The sequence below is a fragment of the Phyllostomus hastatus genome, unplaced genomic scaffold (genome assembly GCF_019186645.2).
Source record: "Phyllostomus hastatus isolate PE091 unplaced genomic scaffold, TTU_PhHast_1.1 phas_contig_17, whole genome shotgun sequence".
In the NCBI taxonomy this organism is placed as follows: Eukaryota; Metazoa; Chordata; class Mammalia; order Chiroptera; family Phyllostomidae; genus Phyllostomus; species Phyllostomus hastatus.
Genome location: NW_025333664.1, coordinates 34,764,847 through 34,789,541, shown reverse-complemented (window position 1 = coordinate 34,789,541; position 24,695 = coordinate 34,764,847). Strand labels below are relative to the sequence as shown.

Genomic DNA, 24,695 nt, shown 5'->3' with positions numbered 1-24,695 from the left:
CACAGCTGGCAGCTCTCCTGTACTTTCCACCTGTGGAGCTTTGTATGTGCGTGTTGCAACTATTTGTATAAACAAAGATCAAATGGGGAAAAACTAGACCAACACCTTCATAAATTCATCTTCAGTTATGTGAGGCTTAAAATAAGGAAGAGGAAAACTATTGCACAATGGTTTGTAGGTGTAGTCCCCAGACTAGCGGCACCAACAACCTGGGAACTTGTTAGAAATGCAAATTCTCAGGTCCTAGCCCAGGCATGCACAATCTGAAATCTGAGGGTGGGGCCCGGAAATCTGTATTTTAACAAACCCTAGAGATGACACTGATGCTTATTCAAATTTGAGAATCACCGCTGCTTAGAATGAGCATGGGAAATTTAGAAGTGGTCAACTAGCCAAAGTTGATTTTTTATTGGGGCTGTCTGCATGCTGGTTTGGGATACTTGAGGGCTAGGGTCTGGACATAGGAACATGCAAGAGAAGAATTAGGTTTTCCAGAAGCTGTAACAGAGGATGCAGTGCCAAAGAGCACAACTGTGGTCCTTGTATAAGGACTCAAGCCTGGATGGGAGTTCCAGGACTTGTTTCTAAAATAAAAATCTTGGTTTCCCATTAGATTAGAATAGAATCTGCCAGTTCAATTTCTTTTTTTTTCTTTTTTTTTTGTGAGTGTGTGTGTGTGTGTGTGTGTTTTCTCATCCACCTTTGGAAGGGGACAGGAGATAGGAATTTGCAGAGAAAGAAGGAAAAAACAAACCCTCCCATATCTCTTCCTTATTTATGTGTCTGGAAATCTGGACCTCTCTGGAAGCTATCCTGAGCCAATGCCAAGAACCTCCCACTCTTAAAAGATATTATTGTTATTTATAAATCATCTCATTATATTTCTGACATCATATTTACAAAAAAGAATGTACATTTAAATCACACAAATCCTTTACATCTTTGGCAGTCTTGGCCTGCTGGGAATTTCGAAATACAAAAAAAAAAATGACATACATCTATTAGCAGCATGTGAAAGTAAGTGTCTGAGTCTAATTTCAGATTCAGTAACAGAGAGCCTAAAGAAGTCTACTCCCAAAGCCACCATGTAGATATCAGTTCAAAGGCTGTGTAGGCCTTGGAAATGAGTGGAAGACAAGAGTAAATAGCAGAATGGCAAGGTATAACTTGAGAAAAGTGAAAGAAGAATCAATTAAAACTATTATTATGATTGATAACTAGGTACATAATTCAATGAAACCACACACAAACAAAAAATAGAAAAAGATGGAGATGTCAAGTAGGTGACAACTCCAATAGTCAAAATGAAAACCTGACAAAAGGAAAACAATATTTTTGGACTATAAGACGCCCCCCCCCCCAATTTGGGAGGAATAATGGTTGTTAATGCTGCTGTTAAGTTCTGTTTACATTTACATTGGTGAAATATTATGTTATTATGTTATTAAATATTTCACCACATTATTTACTTCAATTTTTTTTCCTGTTTTCCGCCTCTAAAACCTAGGTGCGTCTTATGGTCCGAAAAAAAAATATGGTAATGTAAAACCCTAGCTGGAGGAGTGCAGCACCATGGTGCTGCCCCCAGTAGAGGAATGGAAAATCCTTGGCATTCTTGATACCCCTGTCTCTCTCCAGCCTGGGGCAGATATCACTATCAGAGCCTGCACTCCTCCCTGCAGGGCACAGACTCAGCCCCAGAGTTCACAGTAGCCAGCAGCCACTGCCAACTGATCCAAGTTGCTATTTCGTTATCTATGACTGCCTGGAATGAGCCTGGGCTGGCAAGTTCCTTCTGTTCCCAGCTCTGCCTATCTTTGCTTTGCCACAGGAAGCCTCTGCCATACAATGTCCTCAAATCTACCTGCTGTAATTAGTATTTGCTATTGTAATTCCAGAGCAGACCAAGAAGCAATTTTATGAATCATGTATTTTCATATCCTTTTCAATGTTTCATATACACAAATGCATTTCCAAGTTCAACAAGGGGGAGGAAATCAATGATTCTGAATCTATAAAAAAAACAACAAAACTATGCAGTTATGAAAATTAATGGTATATGTATAGATCATATAAGTATATCCCAAAATATGGGGCATTTACAAGTGGTATGTGGTAAATATTTTTAAAATTTTAAGAAAATGAGTTTTTTAAAAATTGCAATGATTATTTTTATGCATAATATAAAAATATAATAACATCAAACCTAAAAATTCATGGATATTATTGCTATGTCAAAAATAGGTATAAACAAAGAAAAATTTAAATTAGCTTAGAAAAAAATGTTAAGTAAATGGTAGTACAGACAACAGAAACCATGAAGGCAGCACAAGGCTGGCTGAAGTCTGAGACACTCTGTCATGTGAACGTAGCACGGGCTGGCTCTCACCCGATCTCACTGACTTCCTACTCCTTAAGGTCGGAGCATGCCAACTGCCCAACAGCAAACACTTCTAGCTATCCCCAAATTAAGTGTGAAGTTACCCTTGCCTTCTAACAATTCTCTTAAACTAAAGTTTTATAATTTAAAACCAACTAACTCATGAACTTAACTAAAACTTGAAAGGTAGAAAAGCCTAGCCTTTTATCTGGCCCATAATCTACAATTAACCTGGTTATGTCCTCAGTCACAACTAACTAGTGTCACCCTCAATTAACTTTCCCAGACAGCTTTTTAATTAGCACTAACAGTTCAAACTACTTAAAAACAACAGCACAGTATAGCATAGTAGTAGGACTGTTTCCCAGAGTATTAATTTACTCTGACAACTAAAAACAACACAATCCTAGAGGAAAAAAATTCTATTCCATTTTATCTTTGCCATTTGTAATATGGTCCTTCCTTAGAGGTCTAATTTATTTGACATGTTTAGAGAAGCCATTTTTATTATCTCATATCTGAATTATACTCATTTTTTTGTTTGTTTTAGAATATTATCAGGTTTTCGTGTGTCAGAAGCATTTGTCATTGGGTTGTGAGATTATACTGCAAGAGATGTCATAAGCAGTAGTTTGTCACCACCTGCCACATTAAATAAACCTCAAGGTAAGCACTGGGTTACAGGACAAGTGAGCAAGCCTTTTTTCCCTTCATCCTTAAGTCATGCACTAATTTGTACAAGTAAAAGCCAGCCCACATTGTCAGTTTCAGTACTAGATAAAAGCAATAAGAGATTTAATCAATAAAAACTTTACATGGATAACCAAAAAGCAACTGAAAGCCATATTTAATTTGAATCATAATTTTTCTTTTTAGAAAAACAGATTTAAAAATGTTCTGCTATTAACCATATCATGAGATTTCTAGGTAAATCTGTGAAATAAGAGATTGTTTCACAAAGACACAATCCCTTCTTCTCTCCGGGTCCCTTCTCTCACTGATCCCAGGCCACTTCTGTGTCTGCTCCTCTGTCCTTCAACAACCTGAGAGACTTCTGGCAGGTCTTGGGGTGCACTCCAGCCCCATGCTCAGGCGTTGATAAACTTTAAGGGAAACCATGCTGTATTGTAACTGGGAGTCTCAGAGTTAGAAAATCTTCAAGACAAAAAGTAACAAACTTCAAATGGTCACAGTTCAGGACAGTAGTCGGGGGGAGAGGGAACACCAACAGGCAGGAAGCGGGTGTTCACATGCTTCAGAAATGGACTCTTGGGTCACACAAGCCTAGAAAAAGAAAGCATACTTCTCGCCTTCAATATACCATAAATACACTAAGGGCATTCACATCAAAATACATAATAAAATTCATCTGTTTGGAGGTTATGGAATATTGTAGATCCTGGGATATTGAACATGATAGGATGAAAGGAATAAAACTGATGGTAACTGTAACTACTATATAACTTAAGCTCCATTTTATAGATTAGAAAACCAAGGCACAGCAATGCTTTTTTAATGTGCAAACTCACTCATCTGGCTACAGATCCCACCTTTATTTTTCCCCCAATTTTATCATAGTTAGTTTCTCCAGTGACCTACGGGAAGATTCAGCAAATGTAGCTTTTGAATGCAGTTTGTCTCTTCAAGTTCCATATGCTATGTATACGTGGCCAGGGTCAGCATTTAGACCAAAAAAGAGCTACCACTCTGCAAATTCAGGCCAAAGGGATTACGAAGAATCATTTATAAACTGCCCAAGGTACTGATTTGATTTTGGAAAGCTTGTTTTTACACATCAATATCGTCATTATAAGCTTGTCTTAACACCAATTGATACTTAAGTTGTGTCATGTAACACCACACACACATGCAATTACTGCATTAGAACTCTTAAGAATTTAAGCATTTGTACATCTTCCCATTGAAAGTTGGAAACCAAATGTGTTAATCAGCAAATTTTAAAAAAAATATATTATCATTTTAAATGAATATTCATTCTTCTCATAAACACTGAGACTAAAGGCTGTTCCTAGTGCTAGATACATAGTAGGCAATTAATTCTGTTTATAGATTGACTGGTAACAGATTTCAGCAAGTTAACATCAAATACCTTTCTAGTCCTTTGATTTGCAGTTTGGAAAACCAGAAGTAACAATTGTTCCTTTAGAAATCAAAGGATGCTGGCCTCAGAGCTCCCTGAGTTCTAGCCTTTAAAGCTATTTTCTTGAAAGAATCCTGCGTGACAGACACCACAACTGCAGCTCTGATGGGTCAGAGCACTTTCCCTTTCTCTTTTATAGCATTATTAAAGAATGAATACAACTCCATCTTTAAGGGCACAACTTTATGGGAGATAGGGACCCTTCATACTTTATGGAAAGGTCAAAGCTGTCCTAAAAATGGCCAGTGAACCCAATAAATTCTTGACTTGGAGGTCCACTGTATCTGCATTTCATCATCTCATTGAAAAGTAAAGTGTGCTAGTCCTCTTTTTCTGGTCTATTATTTTTTAGATTTCAATAAGGAAGCATGCTTTTTATTAAAATTTTGTCACAAACCACCCCATAGTGTGCTTTTATCTTGCAATGGGCATTTTTAATTCTTTTCTCTTTTTATGAAAAAAAGAAGTAATTTTTGGCTGTACTTTCTTGCTATCCATCTTTCTCTGAATCTTTAAAGAAACCAACAGACAGAAGTACTGCCTTTTCCCTGGGTCTCAAACAAATGTACACAAGTATACTTTTGATTTTTTTTTTTTAGTAGAAAGTCACATTCCTTTAAAAGGTGGAGTTAAGATACTGAAACTCACACTTCCTTCTTTGTGAAGACTGATGATAAAAATAAAGAAAAAAACTATTAATAACTCACAGTATAAAAATTTATATATATGACATAAAACTTTGTTTTCACTAATGATATAAGGTATAGAAAGATCTACCCGATACTTATAAAATTCATCTTTTAAAGATTGTACAAGTAGGCAAGAAAACTTTTTAATCGATATGAAGGTTGTGAGTTGCTAATGAGACATGTGGGTTGCTTTTGAAGGAAGACAGTACTGGGATTAGCTACTTAAATATTAATAACTAGTTTTCTGCTAAGGTCAACATGGGAAGAGAGATTTCAGAAAACATAACCACAGTCCAAAATCTCAACTTCAAATAAACTGGAAATATAATATGCAAGACCTCTTTCTGAGTATAGATCTTAGCACTTCAAATACACAATCTTAATAACAGATATAAATTACATTTCCTTTAAATTTCAGATTGCAACATAATACTCAATTTCTTTATACTTGACCATGAACCTCAACTTATGTAATCAAACAAAATTAAACCAATGTGAGACATGCTCAGCAAGTGGTGGGGATTAACATGAATATCTATTTTCTTTTGTCTGTATTTTACAAAATCATGCAAATTCTATGCACAATTAGTGAGAATTGGGACTGCAATCTGATAGCTTGATGACAGAGCAAAATTAATTTGAAACAAAGAAAAATAGTAACGTGTGAAAATCATGCACACTTGTAAGTTACAGATACTGGGGAGGGCAGTGTGGTGTGGGAAAGACCTTTGGGATTGGAAATGCCTTTCCAGTCAAACCTTATTTTTCCATTTTAGCTATTTTCTTTTAAGTTATGAGTAATCAGCCTAGAGAAAAAGAATGAGAAGCCAGCTCTAAAGGGGAGAGAGGATGCTTTGTCCTCTGTCATGGAAAAAAACACAAGAGAAAAGATGCAGGAAGATAACAGACACTGAGCGATGGAGGGAGGAAGCAGGGGAACTCATGTCAAATATCTTCTTTCCTCTCTGGAAAGCCAAAGAGGTTATCCTTTGAGCACAGGGGATTGTCATGATTTTATGAACTTGGAAAATATAGAAATGGTTTGAAATAGCTGTAATGGAGAAGTGGGTTGCTTGGCTTGCTTTACTCACATTGGTTGTGTTTGTTTTGCCCCATCTCTGAGGCCAGTGCAGTGCTCAGAGTTCTATAGCTATAGCTCCAAAGCTTAATCAGAAATGAGAAATATGTGGAGATGTGCTGCCACTCCTACCTCATTCTCATGACAGACATTATTAATCAAGTATGATATCCTTTCTAACTGAGCTGATACACAGCCTCAGAATCCTTTTCAACACAGTGCTCCAAGCAGCCATTACTAATTGATTACAGAAGGTACTTGAGATGAAACCTAGTCACCATCATTGAGCAAAGCATAAATCTTGCTATGGACTTGGTTTACCCACAAGAGGTTCCTGATCAGTGAGTTAGCCTCTAGGGATCCCTGTCCTATAAGGACTGGATTTTTTGCTCCTGAATTTCACTATCTTTTATATATGGCGATCTGATACCTGCCCCAGACCTCCTAGACAACAACCATGAGTTCAGAGCTGGCCTATCATGAGCACCACGGACCACTGCAGGAAGTCAAGGCTCTGACCCTCCACCACTCCACATCTTCATGACTCATGACTTAACTGATTACCACTGACACACAGAGAAAAACTGATGCATGTTGGTAGTCAATGGGATACATTGATTCTCCACATACAAACTTGATGCTGGAGGGAGATACACTTAATTTAAGCAGTTCCCTGGTGGCTTGGCATAAAATACCAGACCCAGGAAACTGATAAGTCATCCTTAGCTTTTCAATAACTTCCAAGTTTGAGGACAGTAGCCTGAAACAGCAAGTTCTTCTAGTCTCTAGTATTGTACTAAGGCATTCTTCCTAAAACAGGCTCTGTGACAGCCCTGGGGCACAGAAAATATCTCTGGGGTTGTCAGGAGTCAGCTCTCCCACAATTTCAGACACTCACTTCAGTGAAGACCCTGAGGTCCAGAGGCAGTCCAGGGTGCAAGCTTGGAACTTCGGTCACATTCCCCAGAAATTCCTGTGCACTGAGCAAGCATCCCCACCTAAAACAATGAGCCTACCAAAACCACATGTGCCAAGTCATACCTACTGTGGTACTGCTTATGTTGCTAGATATTTCTGGGCTTGCTGGTTTATTGATGGAACCAGATCTTTGGACTGGGAGGGGGTATGCTGATTATTATAAAAGATTCTAAAATCCTAGTGTTTAAGCCCCACCAAGTCTCATGAATCCTTGGATTCAATAGTTTTTTCTGAATCCTTGGATCCTGACCCAATCATTCTCTTAGACCCAGGTAAGGCTGTTTGCCACGTGGCATCATAGAAGAGATAGGTGGTAGATCATCTACTCTGGAGTGGAGGAGTGTAAGTTGGTCCCTAATGAGCATCCAAGGTCTGTAGACTCTGCAAGTCTGGGAAGCCCATGGTGGGACATTCTAGTGGCCCAGAATGACAGAACCTAACCTTGCTGTGGGCCAAGTCCCAAGTGCACTGTACCCTAACAAAACCCCTGCTCTTACCTTAGCCTGACCCCAAATTTTCAAGAGTTAGATTTTTCAGAAGTCAAAACACCAGGAACAAATATGTCTCTTACTGCCAAGAGTTGCACAGAGGTGACACTCCCTCAGAGATGCTCAAGAAGGAACAATAAATGCAAACATGCTAAAAAAATACCGTATTTGTCCTTATATGCAATTGAGTTAAAATCACAACTCTGCCTTGTAGTAACTCTGTGACCTTTACCAAGTTGCTTGATTCTACTAAGCTTCAGTTACACAAGTGTATAGTGGAAAAACAATAAAAATATAATAGGATTATTGAGAAGCTCAGAGATAATGTATGTTGAATGTTGGGTACATGATAGGTACACTCCATAATCATTCCCATATAGCAGTCTCATTACCAAAGGGTAAAATTAACATTTAAGCATATTTGAAGTATCATGCTTTTCACATAGTACCACACACACACACACACACACACACACACACACACACACAGAGTCTGGGAGAAGTAATACCTGCTTGAGTGTCATTGGTAGGATAATAATATGGGTGTAATAATTTATAGTTTTAATTTGAACGTTTCACCTAAAATGTCATATAGTATCCTTGAGTGTGATATTGTTATGTTACAGAATTACATGCTTATGATTTTTTAATAAAATATTTTGTAATATGCAATAAATTAATAAGCCAGTCATGTTTGTACCATGGATAAGAGGATATTTTTTAAAAGAAGGCTAGTTCATCAGGCAATCAGCTCACCCAACTGTCCAACCATCAGTATTATTTTTTATTCACCATGACTCTGATGCTTCATTTGAAACAAGCAGTGACCTACAATCAATTTATAAACTATTTCTGAAAATCCATCAAATCTTCTTAACCTGTGGTTTTTGATCTGTAAGTCACATTTGAACATTTATAGAAAACCCAATAATAAAACTCTGCCTTTGAAGGCGAGAAGAAATTCTTCAGAAAGTGGGTGCTCTGCAATAGTTAAAGTAGTGCCCTTATTTTAAAGAATTTCTTCTACTAAGAGATAGTATATCATTTCTACGTTGAACTTTAATTAGAGTTAAAATTTTAAACTTAGGTATAGAAAGATTACTTTTGAAAAGTCAACTCCCTTTTTAGTCCCACACTTGAGTTTTGATTTTACAGAGGAAAAAAATAATCTATAAATAAAGTGAACACTTTGGCCTTGGTGAAACATGTGGGTAAAACTCTATAGCATAATTCTGATAGTTGTACTCATTGCCAAGTTGCTATCAGAGTAGAAAGTGTGCATATTTTTTATAACTGACTATTGACCCTTCCATTTTAGAGTACCTCAGGGTGGGGTAGAGAACATCTTCCCATCTGGATGATTCCATTTCCTCATATACATAAAAAAGTAATACTGATTATATACATAATTTGTTTTTGCAGTAATGTCAATCTGTTTTGCAGGATCCTAAAAGAAAGGCATACTCCATTGAGATGACTACAGTTTGAATCAAATTGTCCTGGGTTCAAATCCCAATTCTGTTACTTAGGAAATTCCTACCTTGGGCAAGGTACTTAATATCACCAAGCCTCAGTTTCTCAAAATTTCCCCTAGGTACTAGTTATTTTTGTCCTTTGTCTGTCACCCCAGTGGATGCAATCCTCTGCTCTGCTCTGTTTCCCTGGGGGAGAGTGATTCTACAAGTTGCAGCACCATGGATTGAGCAGATAGGGGGCACCAGCAAGAGATCAGAGGATGGGTCTAGGTTTCCATTAGAGTTTCTGGGAACAGTTATCATTGTTATCATCTGAGTATTTTTGTCACCCAACTTCCCAGGCTATAGACTCATAGGAAAGATGAAAGGAGATGTATGTAAAGTACTTAGCAAAAGCCTGTCACAATAATGAGTGACAAGTGCCACCCATGTTTGAAGCCAAAATAAGCAAATGGCATTTGAGGAGGGACAAAGCCAGTTGAGAAGTTGATTGAAATAATGTGCCACCGAAACATAGGCAAGAGTTTCAAGTGTGAGGGAATGGACATATTTGGTTAACGGCCATTCCTGACTGTGCTCAAGTATTTGTGCATTGCATGCTTAGCATACCACAAACCATTCTCTGACAAAATCCAAGCAAAAAGATTCCCTCCTGAAACATAGTCAAAGCAAAATAAAATCAACACTGCCCAAAGGAACAGCAATCAGCAGTGGTAGAGGCACAGGGGTGTGACATTTGCTCTGTGCCAGAGGAAAGTTAGATTGAGATGGCCTGATGACAGTCCTGTGATGGCCTGGAAGAGTGAGAGCTGCTCTCGGGTAGGTGATCACACTGCTCCTTGAAATTTGAGGATGTCAAAAATAAGATAGAAAGTGTTAATGAGATGTTGAATGCTATATATATGGGCTTCCGTAAATATTTGAGAGATGTAAGTAAATACAAAAATTCTTATTTTGTTGCACCTGACACTGGGTCAGCACTGAGCCATGGAGTTACTGTTTTAGAAACATTGCTCAAAGGTTGAAAGGTGTAATCCTTCTTCAATCCTTTACTCTGTTCCATGAAAAAACTACCTAAGAAGAATATTGTAGTCTAGAATATGAATGCCTGCTTCAGTGGTTCTCAGGGTATAGTTGTAGGGCCAGCATTATCAACATTACCTGGGAATTTATTAGAAATGCAAATTCTAGAGTGAAATGTATTTTTATTGATTTTTAGAGAGGGTGAGAGAAGAAAAGAGAGAGAGACAGAGAGAGAGAGAGAGATCAATTTGTTGTTCTACTTATGCATCTGTTGGTTGATTCTTGAATATGCCCTGACCAGGGATGGAACCTGCAATCTTGGAGAATCAGAGCAATGCTCTACCCAACTAACCTACCAGGCCAGGGCTGAAATGCATTTCTAAAAGAGGTGTATTTGTTGAATTATATGAACCTCTTCTGTAAGACTACAGAGACTATCTCCTAGCTTGCTCAGTGAATCTGGAGCTGCCCTAACAGGGAACTCCCACCTACTTTAAAAATGTGCTCTACTCATACAAAAACACAAAGAAATATTTAGGAGACAAAGAGTGGGTTGCGCCAAGGATCTGGAGGCCAGATACATGGCCATATGGAAAGAATCAAACTTGCACAGTGTTTGAGTTTCCCAAATAAATGTCTTCTTTGTCTGCACCAAAAAAATTTAAAATTAAATTAAAAAATACACACACACACAAAAGTAAACATTATCTCTACTTTTATCAGTAATCAGGACAGAATATAAATTTGGATCTATTCCCCCCCTCCAAAAGAGATCAGACTGAATTAAAATGAATTTAAAAAAACAAAAAACAACAACAAAAAGGAGTTTCTATGAGTTATTTTATGAAATGTGCTGTCATCTACCACTGTGAACCTCTACATTCTTTTCTCTGCACTGATAAATTGAGGTCTATTTTCACCTGAAGGAAAAACAAAACAAAACATGTTGATTTTACAAAGATCAGTGTCTTATTATATATATATATATATATACGTATATATATATATTAGCACATAAAACACTACAACATAAAGTAAAAATTCTGCTTCAAAAATTATATACTACCATATTTATGTCATGTCAAGCAGATCAAAAAATAGGGTTTCATATATGTATGTCTTTTAGGCAACTGTAATTATGAGTTTATTGTGATATAGAATTAATTAACCTAACAATGACATTTGTATTAAACAGACTATTGTGGACAATGTATATGAACCATATTTAAGCTCAAATTTTTCTGAACTATATCCTTTTATTAAAGCATATACATTTAGGTATTACAGTGGAATGAGCAGCCAGAGGGGAAATAAAGCAGGGCCCTCACCATTACAGTCTAACAAAGACCTTAATACAGGCTAAAAGCAAGAGCTTACATGTTGACCCAGTCAGTAGTCCTGAACCTGGTCTGATAAGGCTGCCAGGCATTCCAAACAAGTAAACTATGATAGTGCAGGACAGGGGAGCCCTTGAAAGTCTGTCTGTGTGTACCATCTTCACGAGCCAGGAAAAAGAAAACCTTGAGGCTGCATATTTATCTCAAGGCTTGGGAGGGGGAAGGAGAGGGGGGCCACAGTGCCCAAAGGAAAAACCCATAAAACAATTTTGGTTAACTGCCCGCCTCCCATCGTGTATGCAAAATGAACAAATAGAGTCTGGAGCAAGATAAAGATTCAGGCTAACAGACCCCCACACATACCTACATTTAGGTGGTCACATCTCCCCCTGGAAAGCTGGTACTGCCTTTACCCACCAATCAAAATGTAATTTTTTTCAACCTCACCCCACCAACTATGTAAGTCCTCAGAACAAAAGACTCTCTCTCGGCCTCTTCCCTTGGCATTGTGGCCCTCTTGCCACACAGGGGACCCCTGGTCAGGGGACCCCTGGCCACCCCTTTTGGCCACCTGCCCTCTGACTATCCAGTGCTGGCCATCCAGCCTTTTGCCAACCTACTTTTGCCATTCCTGCTCTAGCCACCCTTGCTTTTGCTTTCCTACTAGAATTTAGCATTAGTAAACCTCACCTGCACGGTAGTAGGCTCGCTGGCCTATAATTCTTTACTGCATCAGTGAAGACAAAGTTTCTGGGAATTTCTCCCATAACATAGGTATGGGAGATTTTGTAATCTCTCTTTGTAATTTATATATATATATAAAATTACAAGATAACAATTAATAAAATACTCTAAACAAGAATTTTCTTACTTGTAGATCAATTAATTTACATTTGTTACAAAACATTTACTAAGCTTACATTTTGTAGCATTCCTAATCAAATGCAGATAAAATACATCAGTAATAATCAGAGCATCTATAACAAGTGAAACTGCTGTAAAAATCAATCTGAAGAATCTACTTGGACAATTTAAAAATATCCAAATGGTGAGCTGCTGAGTTTGTTTTCTGATTTTACAAAAGGATCATTCCACAGGCTTTGTTATGACAGCAAAGTGCTTATTTTTATGCCCTTCATTTTTTTTCCCCAAGTATCTGGAAGGCATTGGGTTCCTTTTATATATCTTCAAATGCACAGGAGTTCCTAGAAAGCAGCTTTGTGATTGCAAACACTTCCTTTTTCTTAGACTAAGGTGATATTATTTAAAGAGGAAGGGGTACAAACACAAAGTCTGCCAAGTCCATAGAGATTGTGTGAAGACTGAGGCAAGCTGTATAAAGTGGAGAATCATATATTTTCTAAAGGGTGCAGCTCCTTCTAAACTCCATTCAATTGTCTTCAGGCAAGAATGCTGCTCCAATATTTCCTGACCTTCTGATTTGTCAGAGGAAAAAGGCAGTTAGGACTTTAAAAAAGAAATCTCTCAACTTTAAATATTGATTACAAATACAAAATTTCTCTTTAAAATATGGTTGAGCATTCTGGATTTTGGCATGTAAAAACAAAGCCAGTCTAAGATGTTCTGGGAATATGAGTTTAATACAGGAATTAGGGTTTACAAAATATGATGGTCAAGCTGGAGTGGATAAAGGTCAATAAAGTCTGTGGGAGTTCTGAGAAACTGTAGCCAGAGTGGGAAGGGGTCAACTTAGTGACCTCATCCAGAAAGCACCGAACAGTGGTTCTCCAAGACTTATGAGGAAGCCGTTCAGGAAAGTATGGAAAGATCCCACCAGTGGTCATAGTCTTCAGCAGTGAAGTGAGGGGTTGTCAAGCCACAAAGCCCACAACTGCCCACACATCTTGTTTCTCCCTCTGCCTCACAGCTGGTGCTCTCACTGGCAATCCCAGTCAGCATCCTAGGGTTTGTCTCTCAGTTTTTCCTCTGCATTGCAGCCCAGGGAGGTGGGAGTGATACCAAGTTATAACCCTAAATGTCCTTTTTCCCTCTTCCTCCCCTCTCTTCTTTCCCCTCCCTCATTTCTTTTTCCCTTCTTTACCCTCCTCTTTGTCTTCCTCCTTCACTTTTCTTTCTTTTTATTCCTCCTCTTCCTTCCCTTCCTCCTATTTCTTCAACTTCATTTCCATCTTTGTCTTAATCTTCTATTTGTTTTAATACCAAGAAAATACCTTCTCAGTGGTTGCCAGGAATTAGAGGCGAGGGGAATGTATGCTGACTATGAGGGATAGTATACAAGGGTGTTTAGATAGATGATAAGACTGCTCTGTATTCTGATTGTGTTAGTGGGTGCGTGAATATATATGTCAATTCATAGAACTGTGCACCAATAGAGGTAAATTTTACTCTCTGATAGTAAAATTACTGAATGCCAATGCATTAAAACATTAAGAAAAATAAACATACCTTCTGGCATCAAATACAGGCTTTATTGAGCAACTTAACTCAATGCAATATATATATTCTGAAAGATGGAGAACTTGAAACTGAACAATACTTGGGTCCTTACAGAAAGGCAGCCGTAAGAAGATAAGATTCAGTGGTAGCTACCTTTAAACAAATAAAGAAACATAACCACTGTTAATATTTAGATATTGTTCCTTCATGAAGGTTATGTAATTCTGTCCAAGAGACCACTGGGGGCATGTTTATTATATGAGAAGATAGTCCTTGTATAACAATTACTTGATTTAGGGGAAGTCAGTCAAATTCTCTTAGCCATATTCATTATTGCAAAAGGTAGAAATTGAAATTATAATGGAAGAAAAAGACTCATTTTGACAAATATAGTTCTGTAATTGATAAACAATATGATATCAGCCATTATTATGAGACAATTAAAATATAACCCTAAAGGAAAAACACTTTGTAGAACACTTGGATAAAAATGCAATGGATAAGAAAAAAAATCATATCCATTTTGCAAAGCATGCACAGTTTGCCTCAAAATGTATATTGTTCAAACTGCCAAAAAATATAGACATTTAATATACATAAAGTCTGTTTTAATGATTCATCTTATCAACATTCTCACTCATGAGAACACTGCCTCATCATCATCTGCTACACTTTCACCGTGTGCTTCACAAATGTCTAGTCAAAATTCAACAATTGGTTGATGGAGACAGAATCTTTTAATTCAAGTCTGCTTTACACTCACATTGGAGCTTTTTTTCAATTGTCTCTTCAGAATGTCAGTGATTAGCATGCGAAAGGTTTATTTAATTTCTTTCTTTCTTTTCAGGGAAAAGAGGTTAGAAGCAGCTGCCATTCAGGTGATGAATACAAGCTGCCAGCTTTTGAGGCAGCAGGTAAAGTAGTTGAGGTTGGAATTGATTAGCATTTAGAAACCCCCACACTGGATAGTACCCTGGCAAGGAAACAGTCTTCTTTTCATTGTAAATTATTTCATCTATAGGTGGCTGGGATATAAGGTACTCTGTGCTAATATATAGCCATAAGTTTGAACATTCAGAAACAAAAAAAAATTAGTTTTCTATTCTTTCTAAAAATCTAGACTCTTATGCATAAATCTTAATTTAGTCAAAAGTCACACCTCAGCATACAGCAAGCCTTTTTAAAAACTACATTCAGGAGCACAGCATGATTTCCAGCTCATGTGTGACATTCAACATTAACATTTGAAACTGTCCTCAGCGCTGACCACACAATGGCTCTGCAGCCATTTGACCTGTAACTATCATGAGAGGAAGATGGAAAAGAAGTATCTCCTCCACCACAAATTCTGTTTGGTTTGGGCTTCAGTTAGGGTCAAACCCTCAGAGTACACTCAAACATCGAACATCTTAATGCCCTAAAATGTGACAACTCTTCTGTGTTTTGGAACTACAGATAAGTCTAAACAACTGGACAATTAAAACAAGCCACAGTAAGTCATATATGGTATTTAATGTATATATGAACATATCTTAAAAGCACAGAAATGATTGATATCAGATATTTAGTGATAGGTGATAACTGATCATCTGGCAGCCTCCAAAAGTGGGAAAAAAGGAGCACAAGGTTGGACTGGCCCCAGAAAACCAGGAGGTTGATGCCAATTAAAAAGTTCATTATTGTTGCCTGGAAGCCAAATGTCACAACACTGTAACCAAACCATTTCTCTACCTCAAACTGGACCAGAGTCAGAGCAGAATTCCTGATTGTGATTAAGATAAGTTGTTTTGGTAATGTGAGAGGTGATTGTCTGAGTTAGAAGAATAATTTTCTGCAATTCAGAAATAATTATGAAATGAAATGAAGCATTTCATATAGGGCAGGGTGAATTAATCTTCAGAAGCCCAGCTGAAACCCAGCTCTGCCTCAAAAACTACAACCACTGCCTCTTCATCCTCTACCTGCCTCCTACCATCTCTTCTACTTTTACTTACTACTTCACCCTGCCCCCCACCAGCCCTTGTAAGGTCTGAGACCCACACCCCTACCACCACCCCACCATGTCCTAGTCTTCCTCCTCCAGCCCACCAACACACCCTAAGTCTCCCACCTCCCCCACTGGTGCAGACCTTCCCTACCCTTTTCTCTTTTTACCTCTTTTACATCATTTAGTCCTTCCTACTTTGCATTGTTTTACGTGTATTTATTTACTTGCCTAAAGCATCCTTCAGTAGCTTCCGTATAAACTACAGGTGGTAGTGGTAGCCTACATCTAACTCTTTGTTTCTCCTACCTCTAACTTAGCCCTGATTCAATGACTACAGGAACAAATTTTCCTCCCCATCTCTTCACCACCTGTGATCAGGAACAGTTTGATGGCTATTCCCAGGAAGAGCAGCCTTCCTCCCTGCTTGTGAGCTGCCATGCGTATCCCAGTCCTGGGACCTGCAGAGCCTCCTCCCCAGGGCTCTGTCTGTGTCTGACTCACTCTCTTGACTATAGAAAGGTGCCAGGCAGAGATGGATCTACCAGGAAACCAATTAATCATAAGCTTCTGGGCCTTTCCCTTGTATAGGTAGGGTCCTAGTAATTTTTTGTTTATGATTTCTTATCACTTTCCTTGAAGTAAGCTCTTAAAAGTATAAAAGCTTTAGCTCCCTGGATCAGTCCCTGGAGAAGAGAGGTACAAATATTTACTGCTAAGGCTTGAGATTGCCAGCAGTTTTTAAGTATCTTATTTTATTCTATTATAGGCACAAGTAAAGAGGGGCTAGCCAAAAGCTTGTGGTGACAGAAATATTTTCAGCAGGTATTTAAAGAAGAGGTGGTTTATGAGACTTACTGAAGATATTGCTTCACTGGTCAACACAGAGTCAGTAAGGACAAGTCACCCTAACATAGCCACAATGTTATGTAAAGACTTAACTTTATCTCCTGTCTCAGGGCATTTACACTGCCTAGAATGCTCTTCCTTCAGATCTATGCAAGACTAGCTCCTTCATGACCTTCAGTTTTCAACTCACCTTATCCCTTGCAAGGCCTTCTCTGAAATAGCCTCTACTCCCCCATCTGTTACACTTCTTCACATTCTTCCGTGTATTTCTTTTATAGCACATATCATTATTCAAATATTTTTTACTAATGCATTTATTTATTAATTGGATGTTTGCTCCCCCCACTAGAATGCAAGCTCAGGAAGGCAGAAACTTCAAATGTCACTACGGTATCCCTAAGACCTAAAACAATGCTTGGTTCCTAGAACAATTACCATTGGTGAAAGAAAGACAGGAAAGATCAATAAGTAGGCAGGTGGGTGGGTGAATTAGGCGTATATGATTGAAATTCAGCAAAATCTTTACAAAGTTTGCCATAATATTTTTAGCACAACATAGAGATACATTCATAGTAAAGTTAATGCAAAACAAGTCAAAGATTTGTATGTAAAGAATATTACTGATAAATTCAGGGGACTTTGCACTTTATTTTTTTTTATTTAGTAGAATCTTTTTTTATTCAGAAAAAAAACCCCAAAAAACAAAAATTTTCTAAACATACACAGGAGGGGTATGGGTAGGGGGAGGTGTCTGTCCATCCAGCCCTGGCCCCCAGCCCATGTGGTTTTGGCAACAACAAGGGGTGTAGGGTAATGGCCCAAAAAATAAAAATGGTGTATGTGTGTGTATGGGAAGGAGAGGGGTGCAAAAGCAGTGGGGTTGGGGGCAAAGATGAGGTCAGTACTGGGAACGTCGCAGGTGGGAGGCCATTTCATAACATTTCTTGTTGATCATACCACCGTGGACACCTTCTTTGCCCATCAGCAGGACTAGCGTCTTGGCAGTCATGGTGACAGTAATGTTGAAGGTGGGAGCTCCCCCGGTGCTCTTGGTACGAAGATTCATGGTAAATTCCCCATCCTGCAGCAGTGAGTCCCGGATCACAGAACATTTCTGGCCCCCAAGTGTCAGCCCATTCATGAAAAAACTGACCGGTCTTTGCCAACTAGGACAGCAACCTCAGCTGGCGTGATGTTGATGAAGGTTTTCCTGGGGACCACGGCCCAGATGGGGGGCGAGTCCTTATAGCCCACGATGGCCGATGGCCGCGTCCTGACAGGTCCTGTCCGCCATGAGGTTGTCCATGGAGGCGTTCCACCCTGCCATGGCACTGCTGCTGGGGCCATGGGCTGGGCTCCTGCTGCCTCGGGCTGGCGGGTGGGGGGAGGTGGAAAGCTTGGGGCACGCGCTGCCGTCCTGACCGCGGCTCTGCTAGCAGTGCAGCAGCCCTCACACCGCCACTTCCTGGGACTTTGCACTTTTGTAGCACTGGGACACTGGAGGGATTCAGTGTGATCCCTTCAATGACAGCAGTTCCTTGTGGTTATCAGTGGGTTCAAGAGGGTGGCTTGGCCAACAAGGGTGAAGCAATGAAGTTAGGAAAAGCTCCCCAGGCAATTCTAATATTCCACTTCACATTCCAAAATGTAGCCACTGTGAAAACCCCTGAATTTTTGGATAAACTCTAAAATAGCTATCTAGTGAAGTGCTACCTGCCTTGTGTTGCAGCTGTCACAATAAGGGATCCCAGATGCTTACGTTTGTTTCAACTGGCTACATTAGGTCAAGTGGGAAATTGAAGACAAAAACACAATGTACATTACTGGGCCGCACCTGAGATGGACTAAACCTCTGGAGGAAGCCTGAAAACTCAATAAACTCAAAACCTGTGCAAGAGATTCTGAGATGCAGCTTCTGGGTTAGAAGGCCCTTGTGTTGGATGACAAAACCAGGATTCAAAAGACCTTGACAGGTTTGAAAAATGTGCCAAAAAACAGGACACATGTGCTGCTGGAGTTTTTATTCTTAAAACCTCAGGAAGATACAAAAGCTGAGTTAATAGATTACTAATTCGACTTTTCTACAAAAGAATAGAAAATCTTGCCCTAAATTGTGTGTGTGTGTGTGTGTGTGTGTGTGTGATTGCGTGTGTGAATTATAGGATTGGTGGGATTTTGCCAAATACCTTCTGTCTGACCCAGTCGGCGGGACCTCCTTTTTCAGCCTGCACTGAGCCTGGGGACTGACTTACAGGGACTGTATCAAAGGCCTGTTTCTTCCTGGGCTTCTGTTGAGCCAATAGGAAGTCCCCTCAGGAGACTGCAGGAAGAGAGAAAAGTCTGGGTATTTATCCCCCAGCTCTCTCTCCTGGAGGCCTGTCTTCAACTGAAGGTCACAGGCCCTCTGATGCTTCTCTCCCTCTAAAGAGTCCCTTTATTAAACCTTTAAGTTTTACTAATATGAATATGTCATTTGTTTTTTGTTGAGACTGTGATTGATGTAGACACCTAATCTAATGGGAAGACAAGTTGAAAGTAGATAGAGTTATGAGAATGTGTCTGTCTTATATTGCCTCAATATTTATCTAGAATCGGGTACTAGTCTCACAGTTCTCTGTACACATCCTGTCCCATCAGAGATTTATATCCATTTTATAGGTAACTTTGACATCCTGGAGGGTCTAGAAGGTCAGACAAATTACTGGTTAGATGGGCACATTTCTGGGCTCATCTGCCTTGCACAGGTTTTGAGTTTACTGAGTTTTCAGGCTTCCTCCAGAGGTTTAGTCCATCTCAGGTGCAGCCCAGTAATGTACATGTGTTTTTGTCTTCAATTTCCCACTCAACCTAATGTAGCCAATTGAAACAAACATAAGCATCTGGGATCCCTCATTGTGACAGCTGCAACACAAGGTAGGTAGCACTTCACTAGATAGTTATTTTAGAGTTTATCCAAAAATTCAGGGGTTTTCACAGTGGCTGCATTTTGGAATGTGAAGTGGAATATTAGAATTGCCTGGGGAGCTTTTCCTAACTTCATTGCTTCACCCTGTTGGCCAAGCCACCCTCTTGAACCCACTGATAACCACAAGGAACTGCTGTCATTGAAGGGATCACACTGAATCCCTCCAGTGTCCCAGTGCTACAAAAATGCAAAGTCCCCTGAACTTATCAGTAATATTCTTTACATATAAATCTTTGAAATTCTATAGAGAAAAGCAGTACAGATTGGTCATAATCAGGGTATCTGGGGTCAGCTGGACTGGATTGGACTCCTGGCCATTTAGCAGGCATACAACCTTTAAATACCTTTAACCTCTCTGAGTTCCTGAGCTCTTTTCTGTAGACATAACAGTAAAAATAATACCTGTCTCATAGGTTATGAGGATTGACTAGGTCACCACCTCTAAAACACTTAAAACAGTTCCTAGCACAAAATAAATATTATATACAAATGTCTTACATAAAATAAAAAGTTACATCCCCATCATGCAAATTTCAGAGAAAACAAGTGTCTTTCATAAATAGCAATGGCTTGTGTTATTTTTCCATAAATAGCAATATTTTACTACTCATTTTTATTAAAATATTTTATTGTACTTTTCCAGTACGATTTATCCCCCTTATACTCTCATCTACCCTCACCCCTCCCACTCCCCCTGCAATCACCACACTATTGTCCATTTTAAATGACTATTTTCTGGAAAAATAGTTTTTTTCCTTATAAGAGCAATTCACACATAGATTGCTACATTAAAATAAAAGTCTGAGACATTGAACCACTTATACCAATAGAAACTAAAATATTTTAGACACTTTCTAGTATTTTCCTTCTGTGCTAAGATTCAAAGAATGCAGTTTGAAAGAGCCAACATTAACATTTTAATTATCCATGTCAGCCCTGTCCTTGTTGCCGCTGATAATGATAGTGTTATTTACATATATGATTGTAATAGACCTGAAAAAGACTCCAAACTTACCCCAAAATTATCTTAATTTCCAGCATGGATAAAGAATTTTTTGTGTGAAATGGTAAGCTTTCAAAAGCCGCGAAGCATGATGTTGACAACTCTGACAATTCTTCATGAAAAAAAGGAAAAACAAACAACAACATAAAAGGCAGTTATAGCAAATGAGAATTTTTCTCTGGAAACTACTCTATTGTATTAATATTTCTTTTAAAATCTCAAAAATTATTTTTGCTTTTTTATAAAGAAAAACACTCTGGGATCATATTTCAATGTAGCTAGAAATCACAGTTATACCATTACCCATCTTTCATTATTATTCTCTCTGCTATTCAATCTTCAACTTTAAATAATCCTTCAGGATCATGAGAATATTATAATGGAGATGTTTGTATAGACATCTGCAAAAGAAGAAGGAAGGATAACTTTTACAAGGCTTTATGTGATGCATGTGAAAGGAAGCAAGGAGAAGATGCAGCACCTCGTTCGTGTGAAGATAAAGAGAACAAGAAAGGCGAGCTGAACAGCACTAATGATTAGGTTGTTCACTGTGCCTGTGCCCTGGGGGCAGCTCCTGCTTCACTGAACATCAGTGTCCTGGCTGCTAGGCAAGGCCCTAGATTGTTAAGCTTACTCAGTTCTTTGATGTTTTTAATAGAGAGCATTTAATAAGTCATTGGAAGCTATGAATGTATTTATTCATTTATAAATTATGTCTATATGTTTAAAAATTATTTGAAGTTCACTTGAACCTTTCAGTTTCCCAAAACTAATCACAAATCTTCTTCAAAAAATTGTTTCTTCTTTTGCATATGTATGTGTATGACTGTGTATGTGCATTCTTGTTGCTCTCTAATTTTTATTCTGAATGACAAAATGTTCAGAATTCCACAAGATTAAGGACTTAATCTGTCATCTCTGTGTCTCTAGTGAGTTTAACAATATCTGGGACATGGTAGGTGCTCCATAAATAACTTCTGAGTGAACAAAATAATATGAACAGGAACTAGAGATTTGTAATGCTAATACTGAGCAGCAGCTCTGAGTGAGGCACCTTGGCAGGTACTTGACATGCATCATCTTAACCTCCTACCAACCCTAAAAGGTGCTATTGACATCCCCCATTTAACAGGTGAAAACACTGAGGTAAAAAGACAGCAAGTCACTTGCCTTGGATCTCCAAAACTCAGAAATGAAAGATCTGGAGTTGAATCAGAATATTTGAACCCAGAATCTGAGCTAAAAACCCCGCAGACTATGTAAATGTTGCTGATCCCAACTTCCCATTTTTCCCTATTTGAGTCAACACTTGAGAACTCAATATGGCTTTATATGCAGTGATGAGAAATTATTCTACTTTTACAACACAATTTGTGAAAACTAGAAATGTGATGATTGCAATTATTTTCACTTACATACAAATTTATACTTTTAAAAAGTACTTAGTAATAAATATAAAAAGTTAAAAATTAATTTTTCATTTTATATACCTTCATAAACCTCTCTTACTTTTTCCCTAAGAGGATAAGGGAGCAGAGCAAACCTGAAGTGTAAATAATTAACATGGCTGGTTGTAGCTAGTGGAAAGCTAGTGATTTAATATAGAAAAAGCGTTCTTAAGGTATTTTTAGATATGAAAATAATGCTGGTGTGATTTATTGCGCATATTTTAAATCTAGTTTTGTCACAAAATGGAGAGCCTCTGGTGAATTTGAGAAGGGAGATATTTTTCATGGTCATTTCAAATAGACATGCTTCAGAGGGTGGTTCCTTCTAGCAAGTGGCATCATGTGTGCGCTTCAGACGAGATGTGAGGCACAGGGCCATGGACAGGTGCAAAGCACCTTTACAACATTCCCAGCCAGGCAGCTGGGGGAGCTGAGTTTTCACCTCAGCTTTGTACTAATGCTGTGTGATTTGGGGCAAATCACTTTACTACTGCTTGCTGTGGTTTCCTGATAGTTGGATTAGGTAACCCTTCGACACCTTCCAAAACTAAAAATATTTTTAAATTTAGTACCCTTTAAAGCTTTTATTCTTAACAGTCTAAATCCTAATTAATGATGTATATCTCGACAATCTTTTTGAAAAAGGCTTCACAATTTGTTTACAAATGAGCAGAGAGCTTTAGGTAGGTGACTTACCAGGGTTTCTAAGAATTTATGAGCCATGGAGATGGAATGGTAACTCTATACCCACAGTGTCATGCAGCCAAACTGCCTCTGGGCCCAATGAGTTATTGGGCATAAAAGGGTAAAACAGCAACACCCCTGAGCTCCTGCAGCCAAGGCAAGTAGCTGTATAATTAAGCCTATCCAGAAATAAGCATAACCATGTTTCTGCTTATCCTAGGACCCAGTTCTCCTTTTGGGAGTCACTAGATGCCAGCACAGAAAATGCAGTATATCATCACAGGAGCAGACTCAGATTAAAATGGTCTGCGGACAAAGCACTGTCCAGCCATTACTGGGTTGAAAAGTATAAAGCACATCACCAGCATTTTGCAGAGTTGAGTACATAACATGATAAAATACAGGTACCTCAAAGAGAACTTTGATCAAGTGTGTAAGAAAAAAGCAATGATTTTCTGCAAATAGTAATAGAGCTCCTGGAAAAAGAAAATGGCATTCTAACATAGAAAAGTGTAGAGTAAAAATGGCTAAAATTTAGAAACAGATTTATAAAATTTGGACAAGGTTGAGTCTAGAATAAAGAAAAAAGAAATATTCCTCAGTCATTCTTTAATAAAGTGGAACTAGACTTTAGTATCTGAACCCATAGTATGCCCACTGTTTTGCACATTTACACTTAAATTAATATTAAACACAATGCATGTAGTTCTTATTCCAAAGATAAGATATACTCATTCTTAACCAACATTTTTTATCATTTTTATAAATTTCTGAATTATAAAATACCTTACAAAAGATATGGTTACATATGAATATCTAGACTAGGTGAGTCCTATCTGTCTATTTTAGTCAAGAAATCTAGTATCCAAGATAAAAAATGGGAAAAGCTTTAAAGATTGCTGTCTGGATGTGCTTACATTAAAAAAAATAAGATAACAGATCTGAATTCAGTGTTCAGTCCTAGCAATCAGGTCAAGTAGTCTGTTGGTGGTTGTTATTTTTCCTGTTTCCACTTATTCAATAGTCAAATGTACAAATAATCATAATACCCATAATAAATTCAGCCAGATTCCATTAGTGGCAGAGACTGACAAGTGGCTCAATAAGCATCCATTCCAACTTTCCAGTTTACTTTCACAGCCCTACAACAGAAGGTCAAGAGGTCCCATTTCACAGGTTTGCAATGGACTGTCATGTAATAAGGGTCCCCAAAGCTGATTCAACTGAGTGAACCTTGAAGACGAAAGCAAGAAACATCAAGCATCAACTGCATGAAAGGATGGCTCTTTGAGACAGCATGGCAGCAGAGTATCTGGTTCTTTTCAGGACTGGTGCCAGAGTTTCTGTCATATGTGCTGAGATGTGATAGCAGCAGCAGTAGGGATGTTTCAGCTTGGACAGTCTGTGTTGCAGTCAGGCATGTTTCAAGTTATTTCAGCCTTGGCCATATTATTCTCTGCTTAAACCATGTAAGTGGGATCTGTTGTATGGAACCAAGGCCACCAATGATACACTATCTATGCTATGGTCTTCCTTTTCTTTCCTTTTTGAACCTCCACCCTCTAGTGTGGCCAGCTATAACAACTTATGTTTTCCTTTTCTATTGAACAAGGCATTTAAAGATGACAATCTCTTACCTTAAGATCTATCCTCACTATATCTTCAGAAAGTTTTAAATGAGTAGAAGAAGGCAAGATTCTATTGAAACTTTATATATATATACATATATATGTAT

At 38.4% G+C, this 24,695-nt stretch overlaps 1 protein-coding gene and 1 pseudogene across 1 annotated transcript in view; both read right to left on the bottom strand.

The window, feature by feature from the left end:
• Positions 1–24,695, bottom strand: part of MACROD2 (mono-ADP ribosylhydrolase 2) — a 2,133,612-nt gene that overhangs the window by 1,133,293 nt on the left and 975,624 nt on the right. The window lies entirely within an intron of this gene.
• LOC123814821 lies at positions 662–18,187 on the bottom strand (annotated as a pseudogene).